The sequence below is a fragment of the Pleurodeles waltl genome, chromosome 1_1 (genome assembly GCF_031143425.1).
Source record: "Pleurodeles waltl isolate 20211129_DDA chromosome 1_1, aPleWal1.hap1.20221129, whole genome shotgun sequence".
NCBI lineage: Eukaryota > Metazoa > Chordata > Amphibia > Caudata > Salamandridae > Pleurodeles > Pleurodeles waltl.
This window is the reverse complement of record NC_090436.1, coordinates 326,337,348-326,364,033: the sequence shown is the minus strand read 5'-3', so window position 1 is coordinate 326,364,033 and position 26,686 is coordinate 326,337,348. Positions and strand designations below refer to the sequence as shown.

Sequence of the window (26,686 nt, the reverse complement as noted above, 5' to 3'; positions counted from 1 at the left end):
TGTGGGTGTGTGTGTTTTATATTGGATTGTGTGTGTGGGACTGGTGTGTGTATGTGTATCAGGTGTGTGTATTTTGAATTGTCCAATGTGGTTGTGTTTTGTATATGTGTGTGTATTTTGAGCGCGGCGGTGTGTACCGCCAATGGTTTACCGTGGTTGAAAGACCGCTGTGTGGATTCATGGGTCGAGGTAGTGTGGGCGTATTCCTGTTGGCGTGATGTTGTCGGTTTTGTTATAGCCAGTTTATCACTGACATTTGGTGTGGCGGACTTGTGTAGGTGTCTGGATTTTGGCGGATTCCGGGCTGTGGGTCGTAATAGCTGTAGCGGAATTCCGCCGCCACAGCGGTGTATTGGCGGTTTTCTGCACTGCGGTAAGCTGGATTTCCCGCCAATGTTGTAATGAGGGCCAAAGTTTTGAGTCAGTTCCTGAGAGACTCCCCATAGATCCTGGTTGCTGATGAAGAACTCTGAATGCTGAGCCCCTGGGAGAGGTACATTAATCTCTGACTTTGCGTCGTCAGATGCTCCACTAGAGTTTAGATATTCCCTCTTGTATCCCGTAAGAAGACTTTTGGACTGATATGCTGATGCTCTCGCTTTTATTTATCTTTTGCCAATCTTGGTTACTTATTTGATGAATGAGCTTATCTTTTTCCAAATTATTTTGCTACTTTTTATCTTTTGCCCACATGTGTTGGTCCCCACACGTGTTTCCCTAATTTGGTTAGCAGTAGGGTTTACCCTTTATTGCTCAGCTCTTTGACTTTGTAGTTTGAAACTGAACTAATGCAATTTAGAAATGAGCAACATATTCTTTTATTAATTTGCAAATTCTGTTGTTTATGTTTTGGATGATCGTAATTGAGAGCCTTGTAATTCTGTTATCTCATTTGTATTTATTTCGCCGCCTTGGTCAGCCCTTGGTGATTCTCTATTTCTATCATTTTTTTCTTAGAATTGTCTACATGACTTTGAGCTTGAATTTGTAATAAACCCCTTAACAAGATTTGTGACTGGAGTTTTTCTTACATGGCCACATTGTCCATACTGTGAAATTTATTTTATTTGTATTTGAAATTGTGTAATGATTCTACCACACCCTTTACTAGACCAAAAGATTCATAGAGAACATGTGATTCCTACAAAGGGTGAAAAGTGCTCCAGCAAGGGTAGCCTTAATTTTAATTTACAAGAATACGATGTGCTTGGTAGGATTGCAAAGTACTGAAGGAAGTGAGGGGCATAAGAACATTTTGCTCAATGTTATAAGATAGGCCTCTCAAAACTTGAAGATGTGTCGAAAGTCAGCAGTATAAAATCCTTTAAAGCACTTAAAAGTAGATTTTGATTTGGATGACTCCCAAAGATTCTAGTATGTATGAAGAAGACATCCTCTATACAGCCATTCCAAAAATCTGATTGAGATCAAAGACAGCTCTACCAAGGAGTACATCAGTTGTATTGAGGTTCTAATGCAAGCCTACACTGGAAACATACAGAATATTGATAAAGAATATATCTGATTGTCTGGTGGGGGGTTAAAAGAAAATCAGGAAGCAGATATTGGACACATAAAGAATCAGACTGGGAGAAGGCCTGCAGCTTCCCTCAAATGGTGGCAACAAGGTCTGTCTTCCAGCCAGTCCAGTTGAAAATATTAGACTATGTGTATTACACCAGGACTCGAATGATGAAGTCTGGCAGGTTGACAATGCCTTATGCTTGAGAGGCTGCAGACAGGAATGCACCATTACCCATGTACATTGGGACTCTCCTCGACAGAGAGAGTGGTTGGTTAATAAACCAGTTGCCTGATGAGCGAGAGGGTACACTGGAGTTGAACCCTAGGATAGTGCTGTTGGCAATGTAGGGAGATTATACATACTCCAAATATGACCGATTATTTTGTGATGTTGGGTTGAAGGTGGCCAAGAGGGATGCAATACGATTGTGGGGAAGTCAGACCCTCACAGAACTTGGAATCCAATGAGAATACATGGACTGGTACATGATGTCAGAAGAGGAGCTGATGTCCCTAAAAATTCATTCAATCTGGGGCTGCATGGAAGGGGTTCCTGTAGAGGGGAAATGAATAGTAAGGGGCGGGTTGGTGGTTAATGAGCAAATGAATTGTAATGTAGGAAGGCACTGGCAGCCTGTGCATTGCTGAATGGATTGTATAGAAAATATTGGTATGATTCCAATAATCAGGTTCCTAGTGTGATATGATTCACTTATTAATGATAAGATAAAAATAATTCCTATTATGATTTGCTGTTCCGTTCAGAATTAAATCATTTAAAAAAACATAACCTTGGTAGGATGCAGCACTGTTCTAATCTTGGTTGAACAGTCTCCTAAATTCTCTATAGAGAGAAAGGAGGGAAGATGAGGGCGTTCCATGCCACATGCAATGTAAGGGGAGAAATATGGTTCAAAACGCTGTTATAAAGTGAATCCAATATCTACCCATGTGCTATGTTCTCAGGTTTACCACCTTTCAATGATCAATTTGTCTATAACTTTATGAAATAAAGGACGCTCTGTAGATGTACAATGGAGAGACCCCATTTGCAGACGAATTTGTTGCTAAGCAGGTGTGTGTGCTAAAATTATTAACAACTGAAACATGGATAACAAATAAACGAATGGATTAGCTGAGACTGGGAAAAATTATGCTAACATAAGCAGAACATTTTAGTGATAACTAAACACTAATGCATTTTCAATTGAAGCAGAAGTGTACACCATAATGCTAAGCGTTTGCAATGGAATCGTAAATTAAAAAACTGACTGCCAAGCTCTCTTTTCCACTGGGAGGGCTTTAAAAGTCTATTAATCAATTCCCTCTCGTTGCATGATTCCAGCCATTTGATGAAGCAAGGCATTTGGCATCTATGGTAATGTAAAAACGTAATTCCTTCCGGGGACAATGTGTCCCCTATATTAAGCTTGTTACTGCATCTCATTTGTGATGTTGCAGAGAACTTCAGAATTGGCAGATTTACAACCCTTCACAGAACATGCCCGACCACAGCAGATTAGGGAGTCAACATTACTGTCTCTTGAGGTGAGAATGTTGGCAGGCACCCACATTTTAGTGGCAAATATGGGAAACAAACTGGTGTTGTATTTCGGCACGTGAATCGCTTCTTCAGTAGAAATAGGTGGCAATTAATATTACTATTTTGTAACATAACCACTGTAGCTATAGCCCTTTCGTAGCACTGGGGGTTAGTTGACATTTTGCAAAACTCACCTGGCCTTTTCTTGCATTCCATGAAAATGTGTCTGCAGCACGTTGAACTCAGTGGACTCTCTTTTTTTGGTGGGCGAGAGTATATTCGGCAATGCCTTCAAGGAAAGTAAAGACTACGTTGGCGAGGCATGTTATCATACTTTAAGGGCAGCATTCAAGGTAACGCTCAGTGTGTAGTACAGGCTGGGTTAGTGTGTAACAATGCTGGATTAAACGGTAAAGGAACGTGTGGCACAAAATCATTTCACAAAAGAAGTAACCGCTGTAGGTATGATATTGATACAGGTCATTAGTCGCCCTTCCCGTTCGTTCTTTAATGTCTCCGTGAGTTAATCTACTAACTTCCTTTCTGATTAAACCATGTATCCTTGTGTGATTGAAAGATTGTGTATTAATAAATTGGGAAACATTTGATAGTTGCAGGTAGCGCCGGACAGGATTTGTGTTACACCTGACAGTTCCCCGGTGTGCTGGAGCCTTTAATGTTGAGTGCTCTGGCAGCCTCAACATTGACATTTAACTGGGGCGCGTGGCAGCCATGAACTCACTCGACACCGTTGATTTATTTGTTGAAATGGCGGCGTGGTCGAGGAAGGCCGGTCACGCGTTCGGAGGCAGCAGTACGGATCCTCCGTCTCACTCTGCCTGCCGCGTGTCCCTGGCTCCCGGCCACGCCTACTTTTATTTATAGCTCCGGGGCTCATGCCTCGCAGCAAACTAATGAGCATTCACTACGAGGGGGAATCCTCCCGGCAACACCCGGGGATTCCCCCACACAACAAATACAGTTAGGCTGGTCGGTTAGATCACCGACCAGCGTTATTACATTCCTCCCAAAAATTTAAAAAATCAAAAACACAAACATCAACACAAGAAACAAAACTCCACACAGTTCAAAGGTCACACAGATGATCGCGTAGCCGAACAGAAGGGCAAGGATAGCTGCGCAGGTTGTATCAAGTGGACTCGGAACGATGAGACAGCACCTCCGGAGTCACATCACTAGATGCCGTGTCACCTGGGCCAGGAATTGGATCAGCACCCATCAAAACAGCTGAACGAGACACTGAATCATCCGCAGAAAAACCTGGAGATAACGGAATCACCTCCTCAGCATCACAAACATCATCTCTAACAGCACCCTCTGGAGAGTAAAATCGTTTAAACAAAGAGATGTTACGGGTCACGGTCTCATCGCCACGCCGGGCTACAACAGCCAAACCGTTTCGTTGGACAATGGTCCACGGGACAGTGCCGAACGGCGTGCGAAACTTACTTCCTGGCACCGTTTGTTTCAACAGCACTTGATCACCAACTTTCAGCTCAGAGGGAATGGCCCGGCGCCTACAGCTCGCCTGCTGATTCGATATCCTCCTCTTCTCCTGAACCACGTCACTGGACACAGCTGGAGGAATCCAAGAAGAATGGTGAGGAATAGCATCCAACGATGCCCTCCCAAACGCAAGGTGAGTCGGAGCTCTGTTGGTGGTGGAATGTGGTGTTTGCCGGTAATTCCTCAGGAATGAAAATATAGCATATTCAACAGCTTGACCACCAGCGACGGCAATTCGAATAACTTTATTAAGAGTCCTCATAAACCTCTCGACCTCACCGTTAGCTTGAGGCTACCGTGGAGTAATTTGACGGTGAAAGGTGCCAGTGAGGTGAAGATAGTCTGCCAACTCTTTACTTTGGAAAGGAGGCCCATTATCTGTTTTAATTTCCGATATCAAACCATGGGTTGCCATTGCTTTCTCTAAACCAGAAATTACGACATCAGCAGTAAGGGTAGGGATGATTTCCACTTCAGGAAATTTTGAAAAATCATCAATAAGAACCATAGTGTGACGACCATCAGGTAAGCTTCCAAAATCCAAACTCGCCGACACCCACGGGCCAGCCGGGGCGGGGCCAGTCTGGACCGGATCAGGTCGACTCGGCTCACTGTGACTTGACACCACCGGCAGGACCTCACTAGATTCTCAACTTGTTCGTCCATTAGAGGAAACCACACCTTCGACCGGAGACGGCTTTTCGTTTTAACCATGCCCTGATGACCATTATGTGCCAACTCGACCGCTCTGGGAGTGAGGGAAGAGGGAACGACCAATCTATTTCCTCTCAACAGACAGCCGTCGGCATCAGTGGTTAGCTCATCCCTCACATGGTAAAGACTTCCGATAATGCGTTGGGAGTCTGGAGTTAGCAGAGGCATCTGTCCTTTCAAACGGTGCCACTGATTATGGCCCATAGCCACCATAACTTTCTGCAAACACTCATCACGCTTAGTGGCTCGCACTATTTCACTCAGTGTCATTGGTATCGGCCGGGACCTGTCCGTAACATATCGGACATATTCTTCTGTTTCCTGTGCCTCTTCCATCTCCACAGAGGAGGCCTCACGGGGATGCCTTGACAAATAGTCTGCAGGATTTTCAGATCCAGGTCGGTATTCTAACTGGCACCGATAATCTTGTAACTGCAACATCCACTTTTCAATCCTGGGAGGTGGTTTTGACGCAGTACCATTAAAAAGGGGAAGTAATGGTTTATGGTCAGTAGTCACGACGAATGGGCGGCCATACACATAAATGTGGAAATGCTTACAACCCCACTGTACCGCAATTGCTTCTTTTTCTATCTGCGAGTACCGCTGTTCCGTGTCAGTAAGCGATCGGCTGGCATAGGCCACAGGATACCACATGCCTTCAGTGTATTCCTGCAGTAACACAGCTCCTAACCCTTTTGGCCCAGCATCAACGGCAATTTTGGTGTTTCGTTTTGGGTCGAAAAACTTCAAAATGGTCTCACTGGACAGCGCATCTTTGATCATATCAAATGCCAACTGCTCGGGGACTCCCCACCTCCATGGCTCAGAAGTTTTGGTGAGACTCCTCAAAGGCTGCGTGAGGTTAGACAAGTCCTTAATGAAATGCCCACAGTAATTCACCATTCCTAGGAAACTTCGGACTTCAGTGATATTGGTGGGAGGAGGAGCACTTTTAATGTCACTCACTTTGGCCGGATCTGGAGCTACTCTGCTTAAGGAAAACACATAACCAAAAAACTGTATCTTGTCCTTCAAGAATTCACACTTTTCTCGATGAAGGGTGAGTCCCGAGTCCTGAATACGCTGTAGAACTTTCTGTAGTCGAGAATGGTGTTCTGCAACAGTGGGTGCATGAACAAGAATATCGTCACTGACATTGCGTGCTCCAGGCAAACCAACCAGTAGCTCCTGAATGACATTCTGGAACACCTCTGCAGCACTAGATACTCCAAAACTCAATCTTTTATACCTCTGAAGCCCAACATGTGTGGAGAATGTCGTAATGTAGCGTGAGTCTTTGTCCAGTACCAGCTGGTGGTATCCTGATCGAAGATCCAACTTCGAGAACCATCGCGAATCACTGAGCTCCCCCAGAATATCATCTATTGTTGGCGTGAGATGTCTTTCTCTTCTGATGGCAACATTGGGGAGGCGCATGTCCACACAAATTCTCACCTCACCAGGTTGTTTGGGCTTCCTTGCCACCACGATGGGGGAGACCCAGGGAGTGGGTCCAGACACTTTCTCGATGATCCCAGCTCTTTCCAACTTCTCCAGTTATCTCTCTACTTTGGGGCGAAGGTGGAAGGCCACTCGCCTGTGACGAAGAGCAACTGGTTGTACCGTAGGATCAATGTGAAGCTTAATTTCTCTACCTCGGAGACACCCTATGCCATTGAACACCCCTTCATATCGGGCGACCAATTCTGTCACAGACTCTTGAATGCTGAAAGCGAATGTCACAATTGCCAACTCTTCAGCAGCTTTGCATCCCAATAGCATTCCCGTTCCTCCTTCAGTCACGTAGACTTTTGCCGAAGTGGACTGTGATCCATGCACAAGGTTGGTTTGGAACATGCCTCTCAACTCCAAAGGGGTACTCTGCCCATACGCATATACCTTAATGTTGGTCTTAGTTAACGTTGGAGGCAGTGCCATCCGATGGTACTCTCCCGCAGCTAAAAGATTTATGGATGCCCCAGTGTCCACTACAGCCACAATACGGTGATCGCCTATCACTATTTGGCACCTTGGAAGAGACGCCTGCTGGGGACTAGAGGGTTTGACCGCAAATAAAGAATGCACCACATGAATCATCGTCTCATCGTCATCCATGTCACTCCCTTGTTCTACTTTTTCAGGAGTAGCCGCTTCCAGTGCAACATTGACAGATGCACTTGCAGCTATCTTCGACCGGCAAACCTTTGCAAAATGATTCATTTTACCACAGCTGGAACATATTTTTCCTCTGGCTGGGCACTCAGATGACCTATGTGGTATCCCTCCACAATACCCGCATTGTCTAGTTCGGGCTTTATTCAGTTTTTGTCTGGGCCGGTTCACGGGCGTTGTGGCTACATTGACCACCTCTTCTTTTATGGGTCGTTGTAATGCAGCTTCCATGTGTGAGGCTCTGGCTTTCGACAGTTCTTTTGTGCGCCCTAACTGTAAAATATCTGGCAATGATTTTCCAGATTCCTCCAGGATACGCTCTCGAAGTCTTAGAGACGCGCACCCTTGAATCAACTGCCCTCTTACCTCCTCCGTTTCATCATTGAATCTGCACGTGCTTGCCAGCTCTCTCAACCTTAGGTGGAACGCATCTAGCGACTCTTCCATTTGTTGTCTTGCTTGTCTAAATATGAATCTTTCATAGTCTGTGTTAACCATAGGTTCAAAATGCCTGTTTAGTGCCGCTATCAGCGTAGCATGTGTTTTGGGTTCATTCTCCACTAGGTTTTTTGATATCTTGTATATGTCTCTACCACCTATGTGGATCAGCAATGCACACTTCTGGTCATCTTCTACCTTGGTGGCCTGAAAGAATAGGAGTACCCTTTCTACACACTCTTTCCACTTTGGAGCCTGGGTAGATGGTGCTCCCTCTACAATGAATGGTTCTACTGGAGGTATTGCGGACATTGTTGCTGGTTGGGTTGAAAAATAGCCGTAGACTTACTCCTGCTGTGCAGGTGACAGAGGTATTTGTACAGCGTATTTTTTTTTTTTTTTTTTAACAACAAAAAAAAATGGTGTCCTTTTCTATGTCTTTTCTTTTACTTTCTGTTCCTCTTTTTTTTTTTTTTTTTTTTTGAGAAAAAAAAAATGTAGAGCACACACTAAAATTATTTCTTGTCAGGGCATGGAAGAGAACTCTTCTAGTTGTAATATGCACTATTTTTGTGCAGAATGTACTAAACAGAGCAGGCACGAGGACCGTGTCACGCACGGCTGCCTCTCTGTACTGAAACAAAATAGACTCGGCACGAGCACCGCGCGTTACGCGGCCGCCGTTCTATTTATTTTTTTATTTTTTATTTGGCTGTGCAATCACCGCACGAGCACCACGTGTTATTCATGCGGCCGCAGCGAAGCACAGCCAGGGGCGAGGGTTCGCGCACCCTTGTCGCCAATTTGTAATGTTGAGTGCTCTGGCAGCCTCAACATTGACATTTAACTGGGGCGCGTGGCAGCCATGAACTCACTCGACACCGTTGATTTATTTGTTGAAATGGCGGCGTTGTCGAGGAAGGCCGGTCACGCGTTCGGAGGCAGCAGTACGGCTCCTCCATCTCTCTCTGCCTGCCGCATGTCCCTGGCTCCCGGCCACGCCTACGTTTATTTATAGCTCCGGTGCTCATGCCTTGGAGCAAACTTATGAGCATTCACTACGAGGGGGAATCCTCCCGGCAACACCAGGGGATTCCCCCACACAACAAATACAGTTAGGCTGGTCTGTTACATCACCGACCAGCGATATTACAGAGCTCTTGCGGACCGAAGTTGAAACCCCGGGTGCTCCTGGTGCCACTGTCTCGTCCCTCGGCTCCCAGGTCCACTTCAGCAGGCACAGGGAGGCTTTGTATTGTATGCAGGCTTCAAGAGGGAGAGAAAGAGAGGGAGGCAGGAGGTAGAGGGGAAATGATCAGAGACCGAGAAGAGAGAGCGAGAGAATAGATGGATAGATGGAAAGTGAGACACTGTGCGAAGAGGCGATGGTAGTGGGGCTAGTTTGAGCACTTTTGTCAGAGCAGCTTATGACTCTCCAGCCCAACTCTGTTTACGGCACCATAAAATGGTAAGCAATAGTAAAAGATATATTAGAAAAAAAAAGTTATTACAAGGTAGTATAATTATTCATTAGTCATGCCATGTAACTACAGCTACTTTGTAATTAACTATAACAATAACAGTTCTATTCTGATTTTTTACATATTATATAGAAAATATAGCAATGTTTCACTACTAACCCATAAAAAAAAATTAGACCAATTATTATGTGATCTGTCTTCTTTTAATGAAGGCATGGCCTAGCAACTTTTGTATAAGTTTCGAATTTTTGAGTTTTGGTTGCACAGACAACATTGTAATAGTCCCGACATGGTATGAGCAGATATGATGTCGAGTGTGGGGGAGACTGTAAACTTATGAAGGAAAATGTAGATGGTAATTTATGCTTTTGAACATTTCATTTATCTGCATGGCCGTCATTTGGGGGGCACCAGGGGTCTCAGCTGCTACCTCTAGCTTGCGCTTTGCTACCACCGTACTGTATTTGCGACCCCTGGACTCCGATGTGGCAATGTCAATGCCGGAAAGACAGGGGACACCTTGTTCTTATGGACATCGACTGGGGCTCCACTCTGTCATTTGTTTATTACACTAATAGTGAATAACACTATTAGTGATTCAGTGCAACTAGTTAAAATATGACCTCCCTGGCAGCTGAGGTAAGAAAAAATGCTTTCAAATGTATGTTGTATGCATGTGTGAAGGTGAGTGTGTTTATGTGAGAGAGAGTGTGTATGTGGGGTTGTGTGTTTATGTGTAAGCATCTACGTATGAGTGAATGCATAGGTCCAACAGTGTCTGATGTCACTTCAGCTACCCCTGGCCTTTCGGTGAATTGACTTCTTGTTTATCTGTGTCATAAAATATAGCTTTGAGTGAGAGAGAAACATGAACGAGGAGTTGGTTTCCACCCAAGAACAGAGGTCTGACAGGATGTTTGGGTTGTCTGCAACATACATCATCAGACTTTCATTTCAGCGTCATGTATGTATGAGAATTTCAACCACTGTTAAGCTGCATGGGTTTCCAGACTTGGATAATCTTTGTATTATTTACAAACACCCCTCAGTAACAGGAAACTGCCATTTCAATGCGGCCTGAGCCACGCAGGCTGTAAGCATGCAAGTGGAACAATGATTGCCAGAACAACATCTGTCTTTTTTTCTGCCTTAACCACGCATGTGCCAAACCACACATATGCATGGTTAATGCAGAGAGTAGTCTAGTGGATTGGGAGAGGACACAGTGAGGTAAGTTGGGCTGGAGCAGGGTTGGGGGGGTAGTTTGTAGGGGTGGGGAGCGAATTAAGGACTTAGGGTGGGTGGCGGGTTGGGGATTTAATTTTTTATGGCAGGGGTAAGAGGTCTGGGGAAGTAAATGTTTTTAGGGCTTTCGGGCAGTTTATTATTTAGAGGTGGGGAGGAGTAGTTTATTTTTTAGTGGTGGGAAAGGTTTAAGGAAGGGTGGGAGGAGGGGATGAAGTATCGGAAGAGGACGCAGTGAGGTAAGTGGGGCTGGGGCAGAGTTTGGGAAGGTAGTTTTTAGAGGTGGTGTGGATTTAGTGCTTACTGCTTCGGGTGGGTGGTGGGGTCAGGGTAATCTATTTTTTAGGTGCAGGTGGGGGGCTGGGGAAGTTTATTTTTTTAGGGCTTAGTGTGGGTTGGGTTCAGGGTAGTTTTAGGGGTGGGGTAGTTTATTTTTTAGGGGTGGGGAAGGTTTAAGGAATGGCAGGAGGAGAGGAGGAAGGATCAGGAGAGTATGCAGTGAGGTAAGTGGGGCTGGGGCAGGATTTGGGGGTAGTTTACAGCAGTGGAGTGGATATAGGGCTTAGGGTCATAGGGGAGTCAGGGTACTTTATTTGTTAGGGGTGGGGGTGGATGGGGTCATAGTAGTTTATTTTTTAGGGCTTAGGGTGGATGTGGGGGTCAAGGTGGTTTACTTATTAGGGGTGAGGGAACGTTTTAGGGCTCAGGGCAGGTGGGGGTTTCAGGGTAGTTTAATTTTTAGTTGCAAGGGTGGGGTTATTTTAGTTATCAGGGGTGGGGGGAGGTTTTAGAGCCCAGGGAGGGTGAGTGTTGTCGGGATAGTTTAGTTTTTAGGGGCAGAGTTAGTGGGGGGTTGGGTATTTGTTTTTTTAGGGCTTAGGATGGGTGTATTGGTGGGTCGGGGTAGTTTAGTTATGGGTTGGGGAACGTTTTAGGGCTCAGGGCAGTGGGTGGTGTCTGGGTAGTTTACTTATTAGGGGTGGGGGTAGTTTTGGGCATCACAGTGTGTGGCAGTGTTGAGGTAGTTTTTTAAGTTAAGAAGGGAGGTTATATGACACAGCCACTCATGTCGTTTCTTCATATCCCTTTACTAAGCATGCTTTTACAACTAAATTCGTTGTAAAGATAATGCATGGAAAAGATGTGGTTGTGCTTACGACTGCATTGTTAAGGCATGTGTGGTTCCAGCACTCAGTAACACAGAGTGAAATTCATTCCATTGAACGCTGCTGCTAGCAACCCACACATTATGAAAAATTAGAGGAGACCCTGTCCTCTTATGAAATCTTCACAAAAACATGAGGAATGCATAATAGCAGTCTTAGTGCCGAGTCTATAATGCTACTAAAGAAGTGATGAAATATTCTCCCGATCAGGCACAACAGTGACTTCTTTAAAACACAAAAAGGGTGACACATTAATCCTAAAAAAAAGCGACTGATGCTAAAATGGCACTAACATGTTTTGCCCAATCTAATAGAGGATAACTAGTAACTGTAGGAGGCTGGCCTGGCTTGTAGTGGGTACCTTGTGGTACTTACACCTTGTGCCAGGTCCAGTTATCCCTTATTAGTAGAACAGAGGTGTTTCTAGCAGCTTAGGCTGATAGAGGTAGCTATAGCTGAGCAGCTTAGGCTGAACTAGGAGACATGCAAAGCTCCTACTATACCACTTATATCATATGGCACTATATCACAAGAAGACACAATACTCCGAGTTACTAAAAATAAAGGTACTTTATTTTAGTGACAATATGCCAAAAGTATCTCAGAGGATACCCTTACTTAGGAGGTAAGTAATATACACAAATTATATGTACACAAACCCAAATCTGGTAAGTAACAGTAAGAAAAGTAGTGCAAACAATGTAGAATCACAATAGGATGCGATAGGTAGAAATAGGCCTGGGGGTAACACAAACCATATACTCCAAAAGTGGAATGCGAACCACGAATTGACCTCAGGCCTATGGTAGGTTGTAGAGAGTCACTGAGACTGTGAGAAAACAGTAAGGGTGTCCAAAATACCCCACCCCAAGACCCTGAAAAGTAGGAGTAAAGTTACCCTATTACCCCAGAAAGACAGTATAGTCGAGATAGGGGATTCTGCAAGGACCTGTAAAGGAAGGGGACCAAGTCCAAACGTAACGCAAGTGTCCAGAGGGGGCAGGAGCCCAATAAACCCCGGATGAAGGTGCAAAAGGGCTGCCTCTGGGTGGAAGAAGCCAGTGATTCTGCAACAACGGAAGGTGCCAGGAACTTCTCCTTTGGTAAGAAGATGTCCCACGGCGTGTTGGAGGATGCACAGTTGTTTCCATGCAGGAATACAACAAACAAGCCTTGCTAGCGGCAAGAGTTGCGCTTGAGGATTTTGGGTGCTGCTGGGGCCCAAGAAGGACCAGGATGTTGCCCCTTGGAAGAGGAGACAGAGGAGGCGCTCAGCAACTCAGAGAGCCCCCGCAGAAGAAGGCAGCACCCGCAGATGTACCAGAACAGGCACTTAGAAAATCTGAGGACAGCGGTCAACTCGGAGTCACAAAGGAGGGTCCCACGACGTCGGAGTCCAACTCAGTGAGTTGGGCAATGCAGGACAGAGTGCTGGGGACCCAGGCTAGGCTGTGCACAAAGGAAGTCTTGGAAAAGTGCACAGAAGCCTGAGCAGCTGCAGATCACACAGTACAGAGGATTACTGTCTGGTGTGGGGAGGCAAGGACTTACCTCCACCAAATTTGGACAGAAGGGCCACTGGGCTGTGGGAGACACTTGGATCCAGCTCCTGTGCTCCAGGGACCATGCTCATCAGGATGAGAGGGGACCCAGAGGACAGGTGATGCAAAAGTTTGGTGCCTGCGTTAGCAGGGGGAAGATTCCATCGACCCACGGGAGATTTCTTCTTGACTTCCAGTGCAGGGTGAAGGCAGACAGCCCTCAGAGCATGCACCACCAGTCGAGAAAGCTGGCAGGATGAGGCACTACAATGTTGCTGGTTGTCGTCTTGGTACTTTGTTGTGGTTTTGCAGGCGTCCTGGAGCAGTCAGCAGTCCATCCTTGGCAGAAGTCGAAGAGGGAAGTGCAGAGTCACTCTGGTGAGCTCTTGCATTCATTATCTGAGGAATAGCCCAGAGGAGAGACCCTAAATAGCCCAGAAAGGAGGATTGGCTACTGAAAAAGGTAAGCACCTATCAGAAGGGGTCTCTGACGTCACCTTCTGGCACTGGCCACTCAAAGCTGTCCATTGTGCCCCAACACTTCTGTATCTAAGATTGCAGAGGTCTGGGACACACTGGAGGAGCTCTGGGCACCTCCCCTGGGAGGTGCTGGTCAGGGGAGTGGTCACTCCCCTTTCCTTTGTCCATTTTCGCGCCAGAGCAGGGCTGGGGGATCCCTGAACCAGTGTAGACTGGCTTATGCAGAGAGGGCACCATCTGTGCCCATCAAAGCATTTCCAGAGACTGGGGGAGGCTACTCCTCCCCAGCCCTTCACACCTATTTCCAAAGGGAGAGGGTGGAACACCCTCTCTCAGAGGAAATTCTTTGTTCTTCCTTCCTGGGACCAGGCTGCCCAGGCCCCAGGGAGGCAGAAACCTGTCTGAGGGGTTGGCAGCAGCTGCAGAAAAACCCCGGAAAGCAAGTTTGGCAGTACCCGGGTTCTGTGCTAGAGTCCTGGGGATGCATGGAATTGTCACCCCAAGACCAGAATGGTATTGGGGTGACAATTCCATGATCCTAGACATGTTACATGGCCATGTTCGGAGTTACTATGGTGACGCTACATGCAGGTATTGACCTATATGTAGTGCATGCGTGTAATGGTGTCCTCGCACTCACAACGTCCGGTGGAATTGGCCCTGAATAATGTGGGAGCACCTTGGCTAGTGCCAGGGTGCCCACACACTAAGTAACTTGGCACCTAACCTTCACCAAGTGAGGGTTAGACATATAGGTGACTTATAAGTTACTTATGTGCAGTGAAAATGGCTGTGAAATAAAGTGGATGTTATTTCACTCAGGCTGCAGTGGCAGTCCTGTGTAAGAATTGTCTGAGCCCCCTATTGGTGGCAAAAGAAATGCTGCAGCCCATAGGGATCACCTGGAACCCCAATACCATGGGTACCTAGGTACCATATACAAGGGAATTATAAGGGAGTTCCAGTGTGCCAATAAGAATTGGTAAAATTAGTCACTAGCCTGTAGTGACAATTTTAAAAGCAGAGAGAGAGCATCAACACTGAGGTTCTGGTTAGCAGAGCCTCAGTGATAGTTAGGCACCACACAGGGAACACATACAGGGCATACATTATGAGCACTGGGGTCCTGCCTGGCAGGATCCCAGTGACACATAGGCAAAAACAAACATACATACAGTGAAAATGGGAGTAACATGTCAGGCAAGATGGTACTTTCCTACAGTAAACTTATCTGTTCAGTTTTTTAGATTTTTAGTCTTATAAGGCACTATGTCATACAGTTTTATATGGAGGTGTTAACGCAAATAAGGGAAGTCAAAATATGATCCAGCAAAAGAAATAGGTGGAGAGTAAAAACATGCTGATTACTATTCCTAGCCCCTTTCGTGAGAACAATGGTGACCTGTAACTATGGGGACCTGACTATCCCTTACCATGACTGTGACGAGCCATTAGTTAATCTAGGAAAACATACATTCACATTAAGTAGTATTTCACCATGGAAGGTATGGCCGAGCCTGTGCCCCTCTGCCATGTGTTCTCCAGCTATTTCAACTGACTTCTGCTGCTGTCTGTGTCCCTCCTGCCCCCATGTCCTCTGCTGCTCCTGCTGCTTAATCAGCCTATGGCTTCTCGCCTTACCTGGGGGGGAGGGGAATAGGCGTGGTGGTCAAGTTAGTACAAGAGGGTTTATGGTAGACAAGCTCAATAAGGCATATTCAGCATGTTCTTAAAAGGTGAGTAATTCCTGAGATTAGGGAAGCTGTGTTGGCCTAATCAAGGGTCAATGGGAAATGGGTAGTCGAAAACGTACACCTCCAGTAGCTGATTCAGTGAGGAATTTTGTGGAAAAACATTTCTAAACATAAGTGCAATATGTGCTACCCAAGTTATGATTAATGATTAAAGGAATGGGAATATGCATTTTAATGAGAACATTAGTGTGTGTGTATGTTCTGAGCTTGAAATTTAGGCCCATATTTATACTTTTTCAGGCAAACCTGCGGTAGCGCAGGTTTGCGTCAAAAAGTTTAACGTTGGCTACCGCCATTCCAACACGCCAGCCGGGCGTCATATTTAATGAATGACGGTAGCTGCAGCTTAGGCCTGGTTAGCGTCAAAATAATGGACGCTAACCGGGCAGTGGCGGCGTAGGGAAGACTCAGGTTTGTGTGTCAAAGAATGGTGCAAGTCAGGTTAAAGTCAAAAATATTGACTCTAACCTAAGCTAGCGTCATTTTGTGACGCACAACCCCCATGGAGTTGACTCCTGTCTGAGCAAAGACAGAAGTCCTGCACCCCTGCCCAATGGCCGTGCCCAGGGGACTTCTGTCTCCTGGGCATCGCCGTTGGGCACAGTGGCATGTAGGGGGGCCCAAGTGAGGCCCCCCTATGCCACTTAAAAAAAAATAAAAAAATACTTACCTGTACTTACCGTAGATGGGTCCCGCCATCCATCGGTGTCCTCCAGGGGTGGACGAGGGGGGCAGGGGGTGACCCTGGGTGCAGGGAAGGGCACCTGTGGACTGCTTCCATGGGCGGAGACCATTGAAATGAGCCCACAGGTCCTCTAACGCCTGCCCTGACCCAGGCGTCAAAAATGACTCTAAACAGGCTTAGAGCCATTTTTTAAGGCCCTCCTCCTACAATGCGTCAATTTTGCACAGGAGTATAAATAAGGCGCAAATGTATTTGAGTAATTTTTTGCCCGGGAACGTCTACCTTGTATCTCATTGATGCAAGGTAGGTTTCCAGGGTAAAAAAATGACTCTAACTCCATAAATTTGGCGCTAGACAGGTCTAGCACCAAAGTATAAATATGGAGTTAGGTTTGCGCCGAATTTGTGTCAAAAGAAATGACGCAAATCTGGCGCAAACAGAGTATAAATATGGACCTTAGTACGCAAATGCTAAAATAATGCAGAGGAGCAAAGCAGCTACATGGACAACGCAGTCCCTGGATTTTACTTGTCGGTAGAGCTGCGCAGAACTCTTATCGATGAACATGGTCAGAGAATGAATTTAACATGAATTTAACAACTAAAATCGCTATATTGAACTGTATTATTTTAATTTAGTGTAATTTACAAGGCTATTCTTGAGGCGCTTATTTCAGTGAAGAACAAGTAGAGAAATCTGATCTCTGTGTTATTGGACATCAGGAATAAACATCGTTATATAAACTTACTTACATAGCTGACTATGTAAGGAGAGACTAGCTTCCACTAATCCTGCTCTGTTTGGGGTGGGGAAAACAGAAACCTCTTCAGATTATATTTCCTGTTAGTGACGACATCAAGGTAAGATTCAAGGGGCCCCTTAGGTTGGTTCTAAGCTTGTTTACAGTCTTGCTAACTGTCAGGGGTCCCAGTCTACCTCATACATGAGAAATCTGCAACATCAAATTGTGATACAAAATAAAGTGGAGATTCTGGAGGGCAATCCGGGGTAATTTACTTTGTGGGTGTAAAAACAGAATATGGAAGCGTATTAACAGTCAAAGGATTCTGGAGCACTTCAGGGGGGTAGCTTCAGGGAGGTGTTTGGGGTGCTATACCCCCCTAATAAATATTTTGCAATAAAAAGTTGGGTGCAGATGCTTTCAGTTGGGTATGGTGTGGTGTCTGTCGGATTTCCCCAGGTCTTTTTACATACACAGACAAAACGCACACACACACTCCCTCTCTGTTCAGAAAGACTTTAAAAATGTTAGCTATTTCACAAAATAAAGTGCTTTCTTTCAATTAGTACTCCTACCAATCTGCATTCCTCTCCCTTTCTGCTGCCCGTTAAGGCCCTCCTGTGCACCCTGGTTGTCGTATAATGTATTTTAACATTATTTGCCAACATGATTGTTGGGAAATCTGAAGCTCATACTCCCCCCCCCCCCCCCCCCCCCCCCCCAATCTTTCTGACTAAGCTGGCCCCTGTTTGAAGAAGATTCCCAGGCTATAAAAACCTCTTCCATTGATCACACAAATTTAGAAAGAGAAAAATTTAGTCAAATATAATTGCCTTTAAAAGGACTGATTTTTAATTTTGTATATGGGTGAAGGCCTACAATAGGCTTTTCATTTAAACATTTGGCACTGGTAGAACTGTCTGCCTTAGGGTGGTGGTCTTACCTCAAAGCGTTTGCCTTCCTCTATTTTTACTGACCTTGTTTTTGGTGTCCTTAGGACATGGGGACTTTATCACTGTTAACATGCTTGTGCTCTCTCCCCTAAGCATGGTAATATTGGCTTATCCCGAATTATCATATGTTAGACCTGACAACCTGAGGGTGGTCTCCCCCAAACTGTTTGCCTGCTTGTCCCATATTTTTTCTGATTTCTTTTTGTTGGCCTTAGCACTCTGAGCACTTCACCACTGCTGACCTTTGCCGAAGCGCACGTGCTGTCTCCTTAGAACATGGCTTGATTGGTATATACCTAATTGGCATATTTAATTTACTTATAAGCCTCTAGTAAAGTACACTGCATATGGTCAGGGCCTGTAAATTAAATGTTGCTAGTGGGCCAGCAGCACTGCTTCTGCCACCCACTTAAGTAGCACTTCACAACATGTCCCAGGCCTGCCATTGCAGTCTGAATGCAGTGTTGCACTGCCATGTCGACTTGACATTTAAAACCCCCTGCCAAGCCTTAAACTCCACTTTTGTTATATGTAAGTCACCCCAAAGGTAGGCCGTAGGTAGCTCAAAGGACAAGGTACTATGTAATTAAAAAGCAGGCAATATACTTTTAAGTTTTACACATCCTAGTAGTGAGAAATCCTCAAATTTGTTTTTCACTACTTCGAGGCCCACCCATCTCATATGATAAGATTGGGGATGCTGTAATTCCTAATTGGGAAGGGATGGACCTATCATATTTAGTACCTATCGAATTGTAATGATAAATCCTCTTTAATGGTAAAGTCAGATTTATGGTTACAATGCTGAAAATTTAACTTTTAGATGTTGTTATGTTTCTGCTCTTATCCCTGTGCTGGCAGCCTGTCTCTAATACACATGTGGGGTGGGGTGAGAACCGGTCTTGTACATTCCCTCTAGACAGCCACACACGAAGGGAGCTTAGTTGTGACTGATGGGCCATCAACATCCTGATGGACCATCCTGGGCAGGATGGGAGGGAGGAGTTTGCCACAGCCTCACACTGTCACCTGAATAGGTTGTGTCCTGTCCCCTCACAAAGGACTGCTTAGCTTCCTGTAGTGAATATGGAGCCAGGTCAGCAGGGAAGGACCTCTGTGCACCTCAAAGTCCTTCTTTAAATTCTCCCCCTTCAAAAGCACCACTGGGTAAAAGAATTGGACTTCTGACTCTACCAATTCAATACACTTTTGGACCTCTGGATACTCTGCCAGGAGGACGGACTGCTGTGTTGCTACAAGGACTGTCACTCTAATGGACTGCTGCTCTAAATGAACTGCTGCCCTGCTGTGCTGACCTGCTGTCTTCTTGCTTGGGGAAGAAGAACTGTACCTGTAACTTCATCTTGAACCTGGGATCCCAGAGTGACTCCAAGGGCTAGTTCCTGATCTGATACTGATATGACAGGACATACAGGCTCTCCAACCAGCTCCTGGACCCAGCTGCAGCAAGTTCCTGACTCCAATTTGTTGCTCCTCAGGTCCTGGACATTAGATTTGGCTCAGCACGCTTAAATCAAGCTTTTTGGCTCTTTGCAACTGTGAATGGGGTCCATTCACATCAAGACAGCACCGCTCACACTGAAAATCAGTGCAAGCCACTACCAGCCCATCACTTTGCACCACAAAATCGACTACCCGCGGAGGACCTCCAACATAGAGCTCCATCCTATCCTTCCGCTACATCTGGCTTCTCTTCGCGCTGTACCTACAGCCTCCTGTGATGCTCTCCTTGCTCCTCACAGCCCTCTCCAATATGAATAGGACTCTTGAAACAAAACTTGAGAAGGTAAAACTTCAGCTGGCTTCATCTGAGACTGTATCTGACCTAAGCTCAATTGCAGTCAGTCTAAATGTTTGACTTTGATGTGGTCCAGTGCTGCCAGATACCCACATTGGGGCTTTGTGCTTTTAGATGCTATTTTACACTTTTTTTTTTTTTAATTCATAACTCTTGTTCTCCTAATTGGATTTTTGTTGTTTTAATCTTGCTCAATTTTTCTAACCTGGTGTGGGATCTTTTTGTTTGTGTTTTCACTGTTTTACTGTTTGTAGTGTTGCACAAATACTTTACACATTGCCTCTAGGCTTAGCTTGACTGCTCTGGGCCAAGTTACCAGGCAGTTGAGCAGAGGTTAATCTGGGGTTTGGTTGTGCTTTACCCTGACACAGATTGTGGTTGCTCACACCTCAGTCTCCAAGTAACCCAATTTCTTACAGGCTATATATATTCAGAGTCATTAAATCATGTGAGTCATGTCCCTTTGGAAAATGGTTATTGTGAAATTACTTAATAAGCCAGCCTCCAGACATTGACGATTATAATTAGTCAGTTTGATTGGGTCTCCTTTCCTTCAGCTGTCTCAAAAGGTGGCAGGGGATTTCTCCTAAGGAAAGTAGATACACTTGAAAGCCTATAGGTAGACTTCCTACATTTATTGTCCATAAAGTCAGTTGACTGAACAGAAGCGTTGTGTGGAAATTTCTACCCCACGGCAGGCGCTGCGTCAATTAGTTTCTGGAAGTCGTTATGGCTTGGCTGTGCGTCGATCCAGTGGCCCGTGCATCGAATTTCCGGTCGCTACGCTAGTGCTGCGTCGATCTTCTTGTTGCGAAGTCAGGCTGCGTTGTTCTGGTTCGGCGTTCGGTAAATTTTTCTGGCAGGCTGTGTGTCGCTTTTCTCCGCACACGGAGTTCTTCTTGCAGAGATTAAGTCTTTTTGGTCCTAAGACTTCAGGTAACAGGAGGCAAGCTCTATCAAAGCCCTTGAAGAGCACTTATCAGCACAGCCAGAGAGCAGCAAGGCAGCAGGGCAACAGCAAGGCAGCAGTCCTGCACAGAAAGCAGTCGGGTGAGTCCTTTGGGCAGCCAGGCAGTTCTTCTTGGCAGGTTGCACGTTCTGGTTCAGGTTCTCTTCTCCAGGAAGTGTCTGAGTTGGTAGGGGCAGAGGCCCTGTTTAAATACCCAAATGTGCTTTTGAAGTGGGGGAGACTTCAGAGAGTGGCCTAGAAGTGCACAAGGTCCCCTTTCAGTTCAATCCTGTCTGCCAGGGTCCCAGTAGAGGCTGTGGCAGTCCTTTGTGTGAAGGCAGGCTGCTGTCCTTTGACATGTAAGTGTCAGGACCTCCACCCTCACAGCCCAGGAAGACCCATTCAAAATGCAAATGTATACAAGTGAGGCTGAGCAACCTGTGTTTGGGGTTTTTCTGAGTGAATGCACAAGGGAGCTGTCAACTGAACCTAGCCAGATGTGGATTGTAAGACAGAGAAATTACCACTTTCTAAAAGTGGCATTTCTAAATAATGATATTAAATCCAACTTTATCAGTCAGCAGGATTTTGTATTACCATTCTGGCCATACTAAATATGACCTCCCTACTACTTTCAGATCAGCAGCCACCACTCACAGTGTATGAGGGTAGCCCTAATGTTAGCCTATGAAAGGAGCATGCCTCACAGCAGTGCAATACCAAATTTAGGAGTTTTACACTACCAGGACATGTAAACTACACAGGTACATGTCCTGCCTCTTGTCTACACAGCACCCTGCCCTATGGATTACCTAAGGCCTACCTTAGGGGTGACCTATATAAAGAAAAAGAGGAGTTTTAGGCTTGACAAGTACGTTCAAGTGCCAAGTTGAATTGGCAGTGAAACTACACACACAGGCCTTGCAATGGCAGGCCTGAGACATGGATAAGGGGCTACATAAGTGGATGTCGCAATCAGTGATCCAGTCCTACTAGTAGCATTTAATCTACAGGCCCTGGGCACATATAGTGCACTTTGCTTAGGGACCGTTAAGTAAATTAAATAATCCAATTGGGTATGATCCAATGTCATCATGTTTAAAGGGAGAGAGCAAATGCACTTTAGCATTGGTTAGCAGTGGTAAAGTGCTCAGAGTCCTAAAACCAGCAAAAACAGTATCGAAAGAGTGGAGGGAGGAAGGCAAAAAGTTAGGGGTGACCACCTGAAGGCTGTCAGGTCTAACAGAATGCAAAGGAGGTACATTAAGAGGCAGTAGGTGGAAGTCCATATCCAGTTCCCCTTTAATTGTGTTTGTGAAGACCAACATGGGGGCGTCTAATATTATGAATTGTATAACTTGATATGTAACTAGTATGGAAAGACACCATGAAGACTATAAAGAAGACTAAACGAGTATTAATTGAAAACCTATTGGGAAACTCATGCATGTTGTGCCAGATTGCGGAAATTAGAACAGGCTATACCACATACATGTTTTGTAAACAGCTACTACTGTGCTGGGCACAAAGTCTACAAAAGTCGCAGGACCCCAGTCATGTGAATATTACAGTACACATAGAAATTGGACCTTGTTTACCTAGGCCTTATCAACTATGCATCTAAGCTACAAATCGGCCAGTGGGAGTGGTAAAATGTCCAGTTGCAATCTGTCACTGTTCGTTATTCCATTGTCTTCATTACCATTTAATTGTCCATCTTTTACCACCTCTTGTTTGTACACAGCTTAATCTGCCACTGTCTGTTTTGCCTTTTCGTTTCTGTCGTTTGCAACTGTTCTTTCTGCCATTCTATTTTGCCATTCATTGTGGTCTATTTGTGTGCCTTTCTCATGCCTTATGTGTCTTGCCTCGTTTCTGCCATTTGCATTCACCTGCAGTTTCCTGCTTTGTGCTCCTTCCTACCAGTGCTGCACTTTCCTTCATCCTGTACCTCACCCATTTCCTGCTCTCCCACTTCCCCTGCCTCTGCCATCCCTGCCCACCAACCCTGCTCTCCTTGTCCCCTCCCTTTCCAGGAACTACTTAATGGCAGCCACATCATATTGAATTCTGTCTCTACTCCTTTAATTTTGTGGCCTGGATACGTAATATATAGAATATTCACCCAGCACTTTCACAGGCCACTCCCCGGTTGCTGTCCTGCTGAAAATGCCAAATCCTCTCAGGTCCCATTGACTATGGTGTTTCCCCTCCGATGCACTGCTAGACCCAGTCTTTAGAGCTGATGTTTCTAGGGTGACCAAAGAATTCTTTCATACCAGCGCTGACAGCCTGGTAGGCCTATCGTCTACATCCAGGGGCTTATAATTTCTAAGCAGGCTGGGGTCTTGGAATTGCTTAGTGTGCAACTCAAATCCTTAGAGGTTAAGATAACATGCACTCAAAGGTGATATGATGCCTCACATAACCCTAATATGCTGACCATTTTCTATAGACCATTGACCCAATTCAGGGAGGCTGCAAATTGTAAGGTGGCCTTCCTAAGAGGCCACACACCGGCCAGTGTGTATGGGGAGGGTGAAAGACACAATAGTACATTAACCTGGCTCCTAAGGGGGTGCCCACCCCAGAACAGTACTAGCTGCTCTGCAAACCTCAACTGGTAATGAAGCGACTAGAACAGAGGCCACCCTTCACACCTTCTACACTTACAATAAAGGTCTTTAAACTACTAAACTGTTATGCTCTGAGGACAATATTGACACCTTTTTGAGCGACACAACACAGGCCTAGGTGGAAGGTGGTACCCAAGATTTATTTTTACCTGCTCCATGTTCTATAGATTTTCCTAGTTGCAGGGCACCAGGGTCAGATGGCTTGACTGAGAAATATAGGGCAAATAAAAGCGGAGCTAAGGTGCAACCCTGATGGGTGACCCTACAAATGCAGAAAGACAGCGACAAATGTCCTTTAACTCACAGCATCGCTTTAGGGAAGTCATAGTTACATTGGATCTATTGTTGAAATTGTGGACCAAGACCAAACTTCTCCAACACCAAGCACAGATATGGCGAATGGACCTGATCAAAAGCCTTCTCAGCGTCTATGGAGCCGAGAAGGGCCAGGATACAGGAACACTGTGCCTCATCCAGAAGGTGCCAAATGCATTTTGTGCTGTCACTACGTTCTTTATGGTATGAACCAGGTTTGGTCAGGGTCTATGTGGCCTTGCATGTACAGGGCGAGGCGTTGAACCACAATGCCAGTGAAATGAGGGCATCTACATTAAGTAGAGAAATAGGATGATAGGAGGAGCACTGCACTGTGTCTTTGTTGGGCTTTGGAAGTACTGTTATCGTCACAGGTTGCATACTATATGTGAGGGTACAGGAGGAGCTGAACACGTTATAGAGGCACGCCAGAATAAGGGCCAACAATGGCTCAAAAGTTTTATAAAAGTCTGAGGTATATCCGTCATGTCCGGGTGCTTTGCGTGGCTGGAGGCAGTTTATGACCATAAGGACCTCAGTAGGGGAGATGTCCTCATCTGGTTTGAAGGCCTCTACCTGAGGCATGCAAATTAGTGGGACCTATACCAGGTAGGATTTGGCAGTTTCTAGGTCTAGGTCCTGTATAAAGTACGGTGTAGAAGCATTCAATTTCCTTTGCTAGGAGCCCATCTTGATTAATTGTGGCACCGTCAGGGCCCACAAGCGTTTCCACATGTTGCTGAACAGCTTGGGATCGTAAGCAGTGAGCTAGCAACCGCCTGCTTTGTTCCTGCCAGCATAATATGTTTGTCTTGTTCGCAGCAGGGATTATTCTGCCCTGTCATTGTCAAGAGCTTTGAATTGCTTGCGCACCACCATGAGTTGGCTCTGTGTAGCAAATGAGCCAGTTTGGTTATGTATCTCCTCTAGGTCCTTTATGGTGGACTCTAACTTACCACAAGTGTCTCGTTTATCTTTAGTGAAGCGGGCAGCTATTGAGATAAACTGGCCCAGCATCACTGCCTTCAATGTGTCCCTCAACAGGGCTATAGGTTTGTCTAGTGTGTCATTGGTAACTAAAAACAAGGTAATTGCAGCTGTGATTTCCGTGACTGCCTTTCATAGGTGAGAAGCTTACAATTCAGCCAAGGTTTTAGCGAAACTCATCAACAGATGGTTCACCGACACCTCATCAACCACCAGCTTGGAGAAGCACTCTGTCCAGACAAAGACCCCCCACAGCAGAGAAACAATGCTCGTTGCCGCAACAGAAGACACCCGCATACTCTTGCAGCCCTTATCCTTCTGGATCTACCGGCAGCCTCCAATAAGGTGTCACACCCTACTCTCATCAGATGCTTACTAGGGATCGGCATTTTGACTGACAGAACTTTAATGGTCAGCCTAACAACATACACTTTGGAAGTCCAGAACCTCAACTTTGGAGAGCCTTGAGCTTCATACCTCAGTCTCATCATCTTCAACACATTTATGTCTTTTCTAGCCAGAGTCATATGCACCGACAACATTATCATCCTCTCACATGCTGACGACACACAACTAATATGTCCCTCTCGGGCAAAACCTCTGACAAAAGGAACAATTTCACTACCTGCATGACCGAGGTCGCCACCTGGATGAAGTGCAGCTGTCTCAAGCTCAACACGGACAAGACAGAAGCAGTGATCTTTGGAAGAAACAACCTCATTCTAGGACTCCACTTGGAGGCTGGTGAACCTGTGGCCCACCCACAGCACACACCAGAAACCTCTGGATCATCATTGACATCAAGCTGGATATGCCAGCATAAGTCGGTGGTGTCCGCTTTTTGCTTCCACACTTTGAGGATGCTGAGAAAAATCTTCAAATGGATTCCAACCAAAAACAGAAAAACAATCACCCTCGTCACAAGCAGGCTGGACTATACCTCTATGCCAGTACAACCAAGAAACTCACCAGACTATAAACCATCAAGTATGTGGCAGCCAGACTCATCCTTAACCTTCTACATAGGGCTCACATCACACCACTTCCCTGGCTCCCAAAACACAAACACACTCAGTTCAAAATCCTCACCTACACATTCAAAAGACTACACAACACAGGTCGAGACTAACTGAACAACTGCATCTCCTTCCATCAACCATCTAGATGCCTTCACTCAGCTGGACTCTTATGCGCACACATCCTAAGCACATACAGAAATAGAGCCTGATCCTTCTCGTACATTGCTCCAAAAGCATGGAACGACCCCCATTACACACCAGAGCCTTCTCCTCTCTACTTGAGTTTTGCAAAAATCTGAAGACTTGGCCCTATGAGTAACCACCCCCTCCAAAGATCTTGAGACTATGCCAGCACACCTGCTGAATGTCAGGATACTTTGAGAGTGATATCACACTCTACCTGTACACATAGCATGACAAAACATATCTGGGTGTGAGGATTCAATTGAACACATTTTTGTGTGTGCTGAAAAACTGTTAAATAATCACATGTAGGTTTTAATGTTATCTTTTTATGTTGGTTTCAGAGCCTGTCTTGATTATATAAATACAAAATTTAAATGTTCCTTCTAAACACACATACAGTTAACACACATAAGCCCTCATTACAACTTTGGCGTTTTTTTGCACAGCTCGCTGAAGCCACGGGTGCCGGAAGACCTCCAGTGCTATCACAAGTACTGAGGGATTTCCTCAACAATTTGGGCAGTAATACGACCTGGCGGTGTCCTGATGGTGGGACGCTGCTGACACTGGAAGCACCTGTTCCCTGTAGATGACCTCCTTGCCAGACAAGGTAAGTCAATCGTCCGACAAGGAAGGGGGGTGTTCTGTATGTGAGTGTTTATGCATGTGAGTATGGGTGTTTGTAAGTGTGTTTGAATGCATGTCTGTGTATGGGTGTTTGTATGCATGTTTGTAAGCGTGTTTGAAAGCGTGTATGGATGCTTGAAAGTGAATGCGTCTATGAATGCTTGTGAATGAATGCATGTA

At 45.5% G+C, this 26,686-nt stretch overlaps 1 long non-coding RNA gene across 1 annotated transcript in view; it reads left to right on the top strand.

Moving 5' to 3' along the window:
- Positions 1-26,686, top strand: part of LOC138257652 (uncharacterized) — a 1,190,164-nt gene that overhangs the window by 264,831 nt on the left and 898,647 nt on the right. Inside the window, exon 2 of the long non-coding RNA XR_011198404.1 lies at positions 26,326-26,489. This is a non-coding gene — a long non-coding RNA (uncharacterized lncRNA). The remainder of the gene's footprint in view (positions 1-26,325; positions 26,490-26,686) is intronic.